Source organism: Nymphalis io, chromosome Z, assembly GCF_905147045.1.
Source record: "Nymphalis io chromosome Z, ilAglIoxx1.1, whole genome shotgun sequence".
Taxonomy (NCBI): Eukaryota; Metazoa; Arthropoda; class Insecta; order Lepidoptera; family Nymphalidae; genus Nymphalis; species Nymphalis io.
The window spans coordinates 7,536,559-7,549,716 of NC_065918.1; the positions used below are offsets into that span (position 1 = coordinate 7,536,559).

General features: G+C 33.6%; 1 protein-coding gene across 1 annotated transcript in view; it reads left to right on the forward strand.

Moving 5' to 3' along the window:
• Nucleotides 1–6,817: 6,817 nt before the first annotated feature.
• Nucleotides 6,818–13,158, forward strand: part of LOC126780611 (anion exchange protein 2) — a 72,318-nt gene continuing 65,977 nt past the window's right edge. Inside the window, exon 1 of the mRNA XM_050505225.1 lies at nt 6,818–6,863. The gene's annotated coding sequence lies outside the window, so the exon portion shown is untranslated. The remainder of the gene's footprint in view (nt 6,864–13,158) is intronic.

The following is a 13,158-nucleotide window of genomic DNA, read 5'->3' on the forward strand; positions in this document are numbered from 1 at the left end:
CTGATGATGTCGATGGTATTGAATCGACTGCTATGGATGATATTGATGGCATATGATGTATTTCTGCAGACGGTGTAGATGGCGTTAAATTTGTCGTAACCGATGAATTACACGACATTGGATGTATTGTTGCAGATGATGTAGATGGTATGTACTTTAGATTGGGTTAAGACTTCAGCTGTGGTAAAACTTCTTCAGAAAAAAATATTCGAATTTTATGGGACAATACCTGATGCCCGGAATCCTGATTCACCTTTATTTATAGATGCCACAGTAGAATATGCTCTATTTAAATTATGCGCCACGTCGTATGGAATTATTTTTTCTGCAAGGCGATTTTTTAAAAATAAATTGCACTTCTTTTTGTAAATACCTTTAAGAGGACCAAAAAATGTGATATCTAATGGCTGCATCCTGTGGGATGTATGTGGAGGCAGTGGCGGCATATGTATATTATTTTGTTTACTAAAATCATGAATCATCAAAGAAGTATGACGTGATTATCAAGTATTAATAATACAGGCGCCTGTGACGATGGCTTAGTATACATGGCAAAGTATTGCAGCCACTCAAAGAATAGATATTCATTGATCCAACCATTATCTGAACATTTGGATATAGCTCCTGCAGTACCGTCTTTCTTAAGCCGAGGAGTCATTCTTTTTCTCGGAAAAATGAACATTGGTGGGACAAAACCACCAGCAGTGCTCATGGCACACAAGTGTGTAATATTTTTTTCTCTTTTCGTACTTGTTATGGAGTCAACTCTTTTCATGCCTGGGGAGCTAAAATTTTTCCAGGTTCTTGCACTGTGGAAATGCCTGTCTCGTCGCAGTTATAAATATTATTTGGAGTAAATTTATATTTGTCTATTAAATCTTTTAATAGTCTGTAGAACAGTTTGAATTCTTCTTTTTTGAAAGCCGTCGTTTTGTTCTGCCATAATGCCATTTCTTTTTAAAAAGCCATCTAGCCAATTGCGTCTTGGCATTTTAGCACTCTTGTTAAAATTGTTTGAAATTTTAAGCTCTTCTGCATACTGGTATGCTGCTTTCCTTATTTGAATCACTGTGATAAAATAGAAGGTAAATATTTTACGGTCTGATAATACCTTTTCTACATCTGCTGTGAATACAGGAAGTCGTCCGAGACGTGGTTCCGATGAGTTGTTATGGCTTTAGCAGCACTTCTCATAGAGTGGCCTTGACTCATGATAACCTGAGCTTTTGACAGTGTTTCTGTGACGGATTTTCTGCATTTCTGAAATAGTAATTAATGAGAATTATTTTTTTAAGGTATATTACAATGATTGCGGGCAATGGGAGTCAATTCTCATTGCCGCACTGCGGTGATCCCTATTGCCCGGTCAAATTCAAATACCAGAAATATTATTTAAATCGATAATATAAGCTTAAAGACACACAATAACCTATTATTAGTATTTAAATTTCATGTATTTTGTGCCTCATTGCCTTTTTCCCATATTTATATCTATACATATATAATAATTACAATGTAATTGATCGCTGTATGTACATGGAAGATATATGAGTAAAAACGGGGGCCTTATCAACGCAATAGAACCCTTTTTTCGTTCAGCTTCGCTTGCGTAAGTAAAGGATAGATGATTGTGTTTGTGATTTTAAAGCTTGAAGTGTTATTCTGGTTAGAAAAAAAGTATATCACGGCGTTTTTTTTTTCATTAGTGAACTTACAGCCTGCAGTTTGACTTAATATATTTTAGTGACCTAAATGGGTTGAACCAAAGTGTTCCGATCTACGATGCTGGAGATGCCCCAGTCATCCACGTCGTTGTTAATGCTGTAAATTACCAAGTGCACAAATATTCTTTTTATTCTAAATTAGTCTCAACAACAAAACTATTTAACTCACTGAAAAATTTATTTATCTATATATATTGCTAAATATAAGCTGAAGAGATTGTTTGGTTGAACGTGCTAATCTCAGGAATTGCTAGTTTGAATTAAAAATGTATTTCTAAGTGGGACAGGCTATTTATCGAGAAAAGCTATAGGCAACGTAGGTAGGTATATAGGTCGTAGCTACGACCAATAGGAGCTGAGCATCACTGAAAAATGTTGCAAAAACGGGGAAATTGATTCCTTTTGAGAACTTTCCGTTGCGTGCACTACGTAAATGGTTAAAGTTACACAACAATCATCTTGAAAAGTTCTGAAAAAAGTCCGCGAAAGCGATCTTTTATGGTTGACTCACTATAACCTTTTGCTCGGTAATCAAATTTGTTCTAAAATAATGCATAAATAATGCGAAGCCGTTTTTATAAACATGACATTCATTCTTATGAAAGATATCGAGATAAGATCAGAAACAGATTTTAGTACTTTTTATAGTTATGACATATTTCAACGGGTTGTTGAGTATTTAAGAGAAGAAGGTTTTGAGGATTGTAAATAACTTTCTAAGTTAAAGTTTATAGGTTAGGTACCTACCTAACCTACGAAGTACCTACTTTGTATTGTTTGCAGTCACAATAAATAAAGCACAGCGAAAGACATCCAAGTATGTCCGATTAGATTTAAGGGAATGCTGTTTTTCTCATGGCTAATTGTATTGCCCTGTTGTTGTTGTCCTTTCTAGATCCGGTTTCGAAAGCTAATAAAAAATGTTATATAAGTCTGCTTATAGTGATTTTTTTAATTATCTACTGGTAAAACGGAGGCGTAGCTAGTACTTAATAATTATAACGTAGTAATGCAATAAGTATCGCTACTGCTGCTACAGTAAATGTCCGACTGATGCAATAAAGTCTCCTCTCCTTTCATCTCCAGATTTGAAAATTGAAAAGAATCTACGAGGTAAACTGAATGATGAGTTTTAACCACCAGTACCAGATGTGGGAATTTCGATGACCAGCTCTGCTCTTTATTTGCAAATTTAAAGCACTTTGACGCCGTACGGCAAAAGTACAGCCGCGAAAAATAATAAAAATAAAAATCTTATTTATCTGTAACTAGCATTCAACCTTAACTTAGAATCCTTTTTTATAATTAAATAATTATTTCCTGTGATAGAAGTAGAATGTTTGTATAACTATTAACAATACATAAACAGATTATGAAGTAGCTTTGCCGTAATTTGATATAATACGTTAATACCCATTTTAGGAAAACGATTTATCGATAAACTTAAATGTACTTTGCGTGAAACTAGACCAGATATTAAACCTACATTAACAAATTAAAAATATTCAACAACCGTTTTGTGCAATAAAAAAAACTGTCACTGCCGATCTATAATGCATGTCTTTTAAAAATTAATAAGATGACAAGCCTTAAAATTGAACTGCATAATACTGAAAGCAATAAATAAACTTGATTCGAAGACAATGAAGATAATATATGGAAATGTAAAAATAGTGTTCTGTTATTGTAATACAATAAGCGAACATTTTATATTACGACGACCAAAGAATGACAATAATATATTTAAGCCATCTAATGAAGCGAAGAACGCTAAAGATAAGTATTCATAACATTGTTTTATCAGTAAAATTTTAAAAATTTTTTTAGAGAAGTATTTGTGTAAAAAAAATACTTACAAATCTATAAACAATTTTGTCCTAACTTCGCACTAATATATTTCTGATTTCTATCTTGAGATATATTTTTAATCAAATATGTGACCTAAATATTATATAATAATATATTCGTCTTATGAAAACATCATTTCGAAAAAATCTTAAACTCCTTAGGAGTGCTTTTATTGATGGAAACTGTAGATATTATTAAGGGGTATGTGTGTGTACGAACGAATTTTTCAAGTGTGCGTAAGTGGCCAAATCCGAACCGCACGAAGACAGTCATGAACATGAAGGAGGCTGAAAGTCATTTATTATTAAAACCAAATCCGTTTTTAGAAAATATATTTTCATCGCTTAGTCTATTACAAAAATCTTGTATTATCCCGTCAGACGATAGTGTCGGTAATAGAGACCAAAGTAAGGATAGTATTTAATATTAAACCACCATGCAAACTCAGCTGATCGAAATTATGCTTTATAAATATTTCTTAATTCTTGTGTAAATAAAATTTTTCATGCCATCTAGATGAGACACTGCTCTCTCTGTCTGTTTCTAAATCTGTTTATAAACTAATTATTAGATATAGTTTAAAGAAATTGAAACGAGAAAATTTCAATAATGTGCTTTGCGATAATTGGTTTGTGTTATATTAGCGCGAGTCGAAAGTCTCCTTTGACAAAGAAGCCTTCATTAGATATTCAAATCACAGTATATAAGAGCTAAGTAATTTATTATGTTTCGAGGTGTATTAAGAAATACATTTTGCATAGGTATATTTAAGCATAATGAATAATAAAGTGAGCCATTATAACTACGGGCACAAGGGAGCTAAGGAGCTAATGTCTAGGACGTTAGTTGGTGGCGCATTTACGATGCAAAAGAAGAAGAAAAAGGCTTATTAATATTATTTATATTTCTTAAAGTACCAGTGTCTAAGGGCGTTGGCGACCATTTAGCATCTGGTAGCCCACAGTATGTCTACTTAATACAATAAAAAATAGTTTTATTATTATAATACAAAAAATATACATACCGGCAATTTCTGTAACGCTAATCAAAGTTAGATTTACTAAGCCGACTAAATACTAACGCTTATTGGTCACATATTTCGTCATCGGCTGCCATCGGTCGTGCCAATTACAAATCATATGAACGTAAAATTAGTTACTTTGACATCGTCATCAATATATTTGAAAATTCTGAAACTCATACTTGTTAGTTAGTGTTATATTGTGTAGAGTTAATTATCTGATTGATTAAATAATTTTAGTCGGGTTTTGTATAACGGATGAAAAAACGGAACCTCTATTAATATCACTCGCCTAACTCGTCTGTATGTTGTTATAATAAAATAAAATACCTTCTCTAGTTTTTATGAACATTACCTACTGCTCAGAATTTAATCGCAATTAGCAAATTAAACTGGCCGTTGAAACGATTTAGACTCTCTTTTAGATTTCTTACGAGATGTCAACGAATTTAGCCATCTGAAAATACTGAAAAAAAACACTATTGTTACGTGTCACTGTAGACCAACGCAACGTGGTAATCCTTTTTCTTGATTTCAAACACTTTTTAAAATCTCTAAAACTTCCATTTTTTCAAAGTTTATTTAGCGATTTCTCCTATACTGGAAATGTTTAAAACTACTAAGGAACTAATAAATATATCTTATATCATGTCTGTATTTTGAATTTATGTTAATTAGTGTACAATAAGGATTATTTGTGTTGTATTTTAATAAATATGTTGCAGGTAAAAATGGAATTCTCTAAAATGGAATAATTAACAGAAATACTGTTAATTTTGTTTGTGTTTTAGTGTGTTTCTTGTTGTCGCTTGTTTGTATAAGATAGTTGTGCTCATTGGAAGTTTTTTATTTTCACAACTACAACAATAATTTAAAACGTACCTGTAAATATTGTTCAGATTGGTAATTTTTTGTGCGACTAAGTAAGACCTCAGACCCGGAGGTCCTGGGTTCAATTTCCAGATCGGGCCAGTAAAAAAGTTATTGGAATTTTCTAAGTAGCAGCCCGGAGTATGGAATTTGGGAGTGTGTACACTCCTGTGCGGAAAGCAAGTAAAGCCGTCCTGCGCCTGAACTCTTTCCGGTCACGTCGGATTGCCGTCCCATCGGATTAAGAGAGCTAGAGAAAAGAGAGTGCACCCGTGTTTGTGCACGCACTTGTGCACTAAAATATCTCCTGCGCAGTTGGCTAATCTCTCTTGAGATTGGCCGCCATGGCCGAAATCGGTCTGGAGGACATTATTATTATTATTATTATTATTATATCAGTCAAAATATACACTATTATGTAAATAATATATAGCCGTAGTATAATAAATAAATAGCCAATGTCCATCATAAGCTGTTAGATATAATGAGTATTTTCCTTACATTCATCGGATAAAAAAAAGCCGAGATGCCCCTGTGGTAGGAACGCGTGAATCTTAACCAAACCCGGGCAAGCATCACTGAATTTTCATGATCTTAATTTGTGATTATAATTCATCTCGTGCTATACGGTGTAGGAAAACATCGTGAGGAAACCTGCATGTGTCTAATTTCATTGAAATTCTGCCACATGTGTATTCCACCAAACCGCAATGGAGCAGCGTGGAATAAGCTCCATACATCCATACTTTCTCGTCAAAAAAAAGGGTGAGGAGGCCTTAGTCCAGCAGTGGGACATTCACAGGCTCTTACTGTTATCGGATTAGTATTTTAAAGTGAATTAAAGTGAAATTATTTTAAGTAAAGAGAAAATTAAAGAGGCTAAATAAATTCAGTATGACATGACAACAGAATATTTATCTGAAAAGTATCTGTGATTCCTGCTGTTATCGATTTCTGGTGTTTTTTATTGGATCATTTTTAAAATAATTAAACAATAATTTTTTTATGATAAGTATGGGTATAAAATTTTGATAATTTTATTAATAAACAAAACCAAGAGCATCGCTTCAGCTTTCTTTTCGGGTACTGATTTCAAGCCACCTGCGTACACACGTGTCTCATCAATATACTTATTAACGATTCTGAATGTTTAATGACATCGTAAACTGGTAATATTTTCTTTAAACAATATATTTCAGTATGTTTCTATTTGCGCGACGCATTAGTCGCTCGGTGGCAATTTTCATTTTTAATATATTACTAAAATTTACTATTCGAATATTGTTATTCCTTCAGTCCTCACGTACATTCCTCAATGAAAGTAACTGGTGTATCTGATGTCGGCTTTATCCGCACCAGGAGCTACGACGCTGCATATTTAATCTTTCGCTAGTTAAAAGGTAATGTCTTTAACTTTCAAACAATATTATAAACGTGTTTAGCGCAAAAAGCGCATTTCTTTATTTATTTCTGTTATCGTATAATTATATATCTAGACTTATGAATGAGAATACCTTCTTTTTATAATGCCTAAATAAAAACTATATACATTAAACATATACCAGAAGATGCAGAGCGTTTTGGAGAAAGTTTTAGTATATAATATTTTTATATAAGTACGTGTTATTCGCAGCTTCATCCGCGTTAAATTTAGACTATTGACGTTTTAAGCTTGAATTCCATTTTCTTGTATTAGTATATAACAGTAAGAGTTAATAGACTAATTCAAAGGATAACACTATGAAATATTAAAAATAATTAATTTTATTTTTAAATTTATATATTATATGAAAATATATTTATAATTTAATATATATATTTATATGAAAATTTACTTATTTAAGGAAAATAATTTTCTTATCAATTATTAAAATTTATCTAAAATAATAAATAACCATAAAAGTAGCAATTGTCTCTCGAAGGTAAAGATTACGGACTATAAGTCGTAAGATGAAAAGTAATAAATGGTTATTTATCTGTAATTACGTTTTTAATATTTAAACAACAAAAATACAACTCAATATAACTAATGTTTACATTGTTTGAAAGTTTACAGCTCATTCGTCGTGTCTATTACTTAGTAGACGTCACGATAATATACGACACAGACACATTTATCATATTCGTTCTAGTGTATGGGAATATATAAGTTAAGTAAAGGTATTTATAAATATATCAATTACGTCATTTAGTTTGAGTTAACTATCTTTATAAAAGAATAACTGACTGGCTGATAGACAGCAACGCACATCTAATCATTTAAATTTGCATACGGGTTTCTTTTACACAGTAGGTGTAACTTACCTAAGGGGATAAAAACTACATAAAGAGGATGAAAATTTGTATGAAAATTTTTCATTTTTGAAGTAAGAGCTATGGAAATTGGTCTTTAGCAAATAATGATGCGTGCGTAAAGCGCTATTTTATACATAATTTAATAAATACAAAATAAATTAGTTACATTATTTGCTTTATTTTGTATATTTGAATATTGATATAGAGCTCGTAGCTCCGACTACGAACCATATAAGCAAGCGGGTTACTATTATATTTACTAATATCAGTTACCTTTGATCATTATAATTTTATTAGCAAAAGTTGCAAATTGCAAAAGTTAAGAAAAATAAAATAATATAGGCTGTAAATGTCTCACTATTGGGCGTAAATATTTCCTGGGACGTGGAACATGTTTCATTTGTGTATGACAATAAAGCAATGAGTTTCATGTAAAGTGTTTTGCCCTCGCGATTATATACAAGATACAAGATACAAGAGCGATTGTTTTCTTGGGTATTACCTCGTAATATTGAGATAGCTATAATTTAATAAAAACAAATATTTTGTTATCAGCATCGGATCTAAAGCAATAATGTTATTTTGAAATTTTCAGTAAAGTTGTATTATCTGTAAAATTATTTCGATAAGGTAAATCAGGAAGAGTTTATGCTTAGGAAGTATATGAATCAAATCTTATCAATTGATTAAACTATTTTTATCAAAAATAAATCCGATTTCCATACTTGTTGTGTATTCTCTTCAGCTTAATAACTTTTGTTCTATAAAATGCGCGTCTAGATGAAATGAAGTTTATTAAATAAAAGTATTAAAATTTATTTTGGTTTGAAAAGGTAAAATAACGAGCCATGCCGAAGACTGCAATCGGCAGCAGTCTTAGCGTGTTACCTTACTGAAAGGACCAACTACGTTAAAAAATTATTAAGCATACAATTGTGGCTAGTAATTCAATCTCGTCTTTAAAACTTCGTATTTTTATTTTTAACTAATATTTTATGAATACCAAGGTCAATTTTAGACATTAAATGAAGGTGCAAATTTTTTACATATTCTAGCCCGTTTGCAAAGGAACATGAAACGATTGTAACCACGCGTTTCCTTTTATTGTTATGATGCCTGCATTTCATATTCAGGATTATTCAGAAAAGTTCTAATTTCCTGAAAACTAGTTAAATGGCGCGGTAAGATAAATATGGCATATGGCATATGGTAAGGCAGGGCCATGCAATGGAATATTTTTGGTTTACATGGCATTATGTAACCTATATAATATTATTCCAACTGGTTATTGTGGTTCATTTGTATAATTTTTTTTAATATTACTCAAATGTTTCAATACAATTATTTACTTAACAAATAGTGCGAGGACCGAAGTTTTCAAAAATATATTTAAATGTTCTGTTTTTGGAATATCAGAGATCTAGTCTGCTTCGCTGATTTTCGTCGGTTTTAGAATGATTTTGAATATCAGCGTCAAAGGCTAATAGGTAATAGATTACCCTCTTTTTAAAAATTCGATGCGCTTTCAAGTGGCAGAAGTGGTCCTTAATGTTTCTGCTCTAAGAGATGAACACTATGTTTATTTGTAAATTTGATAGCCAGTATCTTAACCATAAGCGTATAATTTTATGAATAAAAGAAAATGATATTTGGTATTACTAAAACGTAGGCATTTATTATATCAAAATGTTATAATTAATCAAAATGTTAAAAGTAAAACCCTGTTAGGGTTTTACTTTTAACGCGTGCTTAGTGTCGGTGTAGTGTAGTTAACTCAACCTATAGTTAAAAATAGTAAGGAATGGTTAAATTTAATGGAAGGCTGAAAATTTGAGACCACGTAACCCACATTTGGACACCTGGGATAGTGTAGACTTTCTCCAACGGTATCGGTTATCTGATGAAATGGTTATGTTGTGGTTTTTATGGCTAGTCGATCAAATTGAAACCTATCTAAAAACTCCCACCACAAAGTAGATAATGTACCGATTTAAACTTTCAATGTTTGTATCTTTAATTAGAAAACCATGTTCACAACTGAACTGAACTGAACTGAATCAAGCTATAACGCCTCTTGAGCAAATGTTGCTTAAATTGCAATTTTACGCCACGGTGCCACGATGCTCTGTCAATTTTTTCATCAAATTATTTGAAATCCCCCAAAAAAACATATTTATTTTTAGGAAATGATTTTCCATTACACTTGCAATATAATAGCCAATGGTTAAGTTTGACTTTAGTTAAAATACACATTAGAAAACGTAATAACCTTTTAACCTTTGGTTGACCAGTTGACTATCGATCGTCAAGCGTCAAGTCCAGGATTAGCGGAGGTGGAGCGAGTCAGAGCTCTAGCCCAGCGAGCATTGATTCGCAGGTGGGAGGAAGACCTGGGGTCCCCTTGGCAGGCCTGGCGACAGTGGAGGCGGTCTGTCCCCACTTGAGTCGCTGGGTGGAACGGAGTCACGGCACACTCAAATTCAGGCTGTAGCAGGTACTTACCGAGCACGGTTGCTTCGGTAGGTATCTGCACCGTATAGCGAGGCGGGAGGTCGCTCCCTCCTGACACGGCGCCTCACACCCTGATTGAGTGTGCTGCATGGGAGCCTCAGCGCCATTCCCTGGCGGCCATTGTAGGCGGTGACCTTTCGCTGCCGAGCGTGATAAACGCCATGATCGGTAGCGAAGGGTGCTGAAAGGAGATGGTTGCATTCTGTGAAAACGTCATGTCGCAGAGGGAGGCTGCGGCGTGGGAGCGTGAGAACGGAGCTTCCGCTGACCCGCTTCGCCGAAGAAGAACGGGGAGAAAGACGTCGGCGCTATGCACACCTTCTCCTCACGCCATAAGTGTCGCCGGGGCTAGGGGGTCTCTGTATCCCGAGAACCCCCTTTAATTTGGAGGCCTGCAGAGGCGGGTCTACCGTCGGGAAGTCACGGTAGTATGCGCAAGCGATCCCGTGGCGTCCCCCGAAAAGACGGTGTGGGTACCGCAGGTTTTTTAGTGTGAATTCCGGCTTCTTCAGCGTCGGCGAGCCCCACATACGCCCACACTTCATGTGGGGGAAACCCGTAAATGAGTTTTTCCAGTGAGAAAAAAAAGTTGACTATCAATCAAATTGTTATATGTTTTGACTACAGATCAAAAAACCGGCCCTTAGAGGTTTGCGCCTCTAGTTGCTTACATCAGTTAATAACAAAACAAAAGTGACATCACTTTTACAAAGCTATGGTTTTTTTTTTGTAATAAATTGATACTTATTGAATTGTAGATATAACTAATTCCACTTAATACTTTATTTTGATAACTTCAGATATCAAGTTTCAGTAGCAGATATCACCCTCTGAATGACGTCGCAGATATGGTGTATTAAAATGGGTTTGGCATTTTATTGCAGTTTACTATTTGTATTTTTTAATTCGTTCTTTTTGTGCTTGAGCTTATCTTCAGCTTAGTATACTTGTAAGTATATATATACGTGTATATATATATATATATATATATATATTTACAACGTATTTTCAACAAGCCTGTTTACCTTGTAGTATTTATAATACAACTTTAGGGTTAATATTTTTGGGTCAAAGATGTCATATTGTTATTTATGTTATCGTGTTATAAATAGCAAAGTAAGTATGTCTGAATACGTTTATTGAAATTCGAATAACGCGCGGTATAGAAAATTGCAAAAATGAATTTTTGGTTTCTAGCAAAATGAGTTTAGTTATAATTCGACCTCCTTCTACAGCACCATGCCAGAAACCTTTACGCAAGTATCGACAAAAACCATACGCATAGAATATGAACAATAACACGAATATCTTTAATATTTTAAATGTGATGGGTATTTACATTTTTATGTAGTTGGGTTCTTAGTTCGTATTATTTATAACAGTTCACCCTGCTATAAGTTTGAACTTGTATTCATATGATTTACGACGCAGTAATGTCTTCACGATAAGAGTTACATAAATATCGTAATCAATCACTATAATCTCTTTGACCGTTTTCACTTGTATTGTACCTTACGTCATATGATCTTACCTATTCTTCTATCAGACACCTTTGACTGTCTCTCGAATAATCCTTTAAAAGTTTTACTTAACAAGGCTCGAGTAAGTAGTCTACTTTGTGGTAGGGCTTTGTGCAAGTTCGTCTGGGTTGGTTAAATGGTATTGACTCATCGTATATTCTACAGCCAAACAGAAATACTTAGTATTGTTGTGTTCCGGTTTGAAGGAGTGAGCCTTCATCTTAGACCCCAAGTTAGGTGGCGCATTGGTGATGTAAGAATGATTTCATACAATCAAAAAGTCTTTGGGCGGGTGTGACCACTTGTCAGTCTGCCTACCTAATGCTATAAAAAAAGTAAATAAATGTTTTGCTGCTAAGACTACAAAACAACTTATATAGATAATAAGTAAACATTCGCGAGGATATTGATTGACTGTAAGTTCGGATAAACAAAAGTCAAAATAAAATTGTTCAGCTAATGTACATACAAAATGTATGACTGCATCGTTGATATCCCGAGTTCCTGGGTACAACCCCGGGTTGTACCCAGAAAAATATTGGTCTGACCCGGGTCAGACCAATATTTTTTTTTCTGTCAAGGAATTCTCAATAGCAGCCTGGAGACTGGAAGTTGGCAGTGGTAACACTCTCGTGTTTCGGAAAACACTCAAAGCCTTTACTCCTGCGCTTGAATTATTACCGGTCTTTTCAAATTTGCTATTACATCGAGTTATAAGAGAGCAAATATAGAGTGAACTTGTGTATGCGCACACACTCGTGCACTGTAATATTATATGTCCTGCGATACGACTATTCTGACAAAATCAGTCATGGGCATTAAAAAATATTTAGTTAATGATCATTTTTTTCTATTGTAAAAGCGGTGTTATTAAATATGTGATATTGATCAAAGAAATTGGCGATTTTCTACCGTAGGCGACAACAAGAAATCGTGACTTTGTCTTAACGCGGGGAATCGGTTTATCCTTACTAATATTACAAATGCGAAAGTGTGCTTGTTACGCTTTCACGTGTCACGTCTCTTTCACTACTCAACCGATATATAAAAACAGAGGGTACCTAACAAATGACCCCCCCCATCATCTCTCTCTTCATATATTATTCTATTGTGATACTATAAAGTATTATTTACATTTAAATTTTAAATTATTATATAATATTTACGCGATCATCAACATATTTTTAGATCTTTTAAGTTGATCAAAATTACAACTAATTCATAAGCAATATTCGAAAAAATTAAGATAAATTTGTAAAGAACAAATTATTGACAACTTTGCATATTTCTTAAAATAAAAGAGTATATAATAGCTGAGCTCTGTATAATTTAGGGTTAAATATTGTTTTATGGTTTAATCTGCATTCCA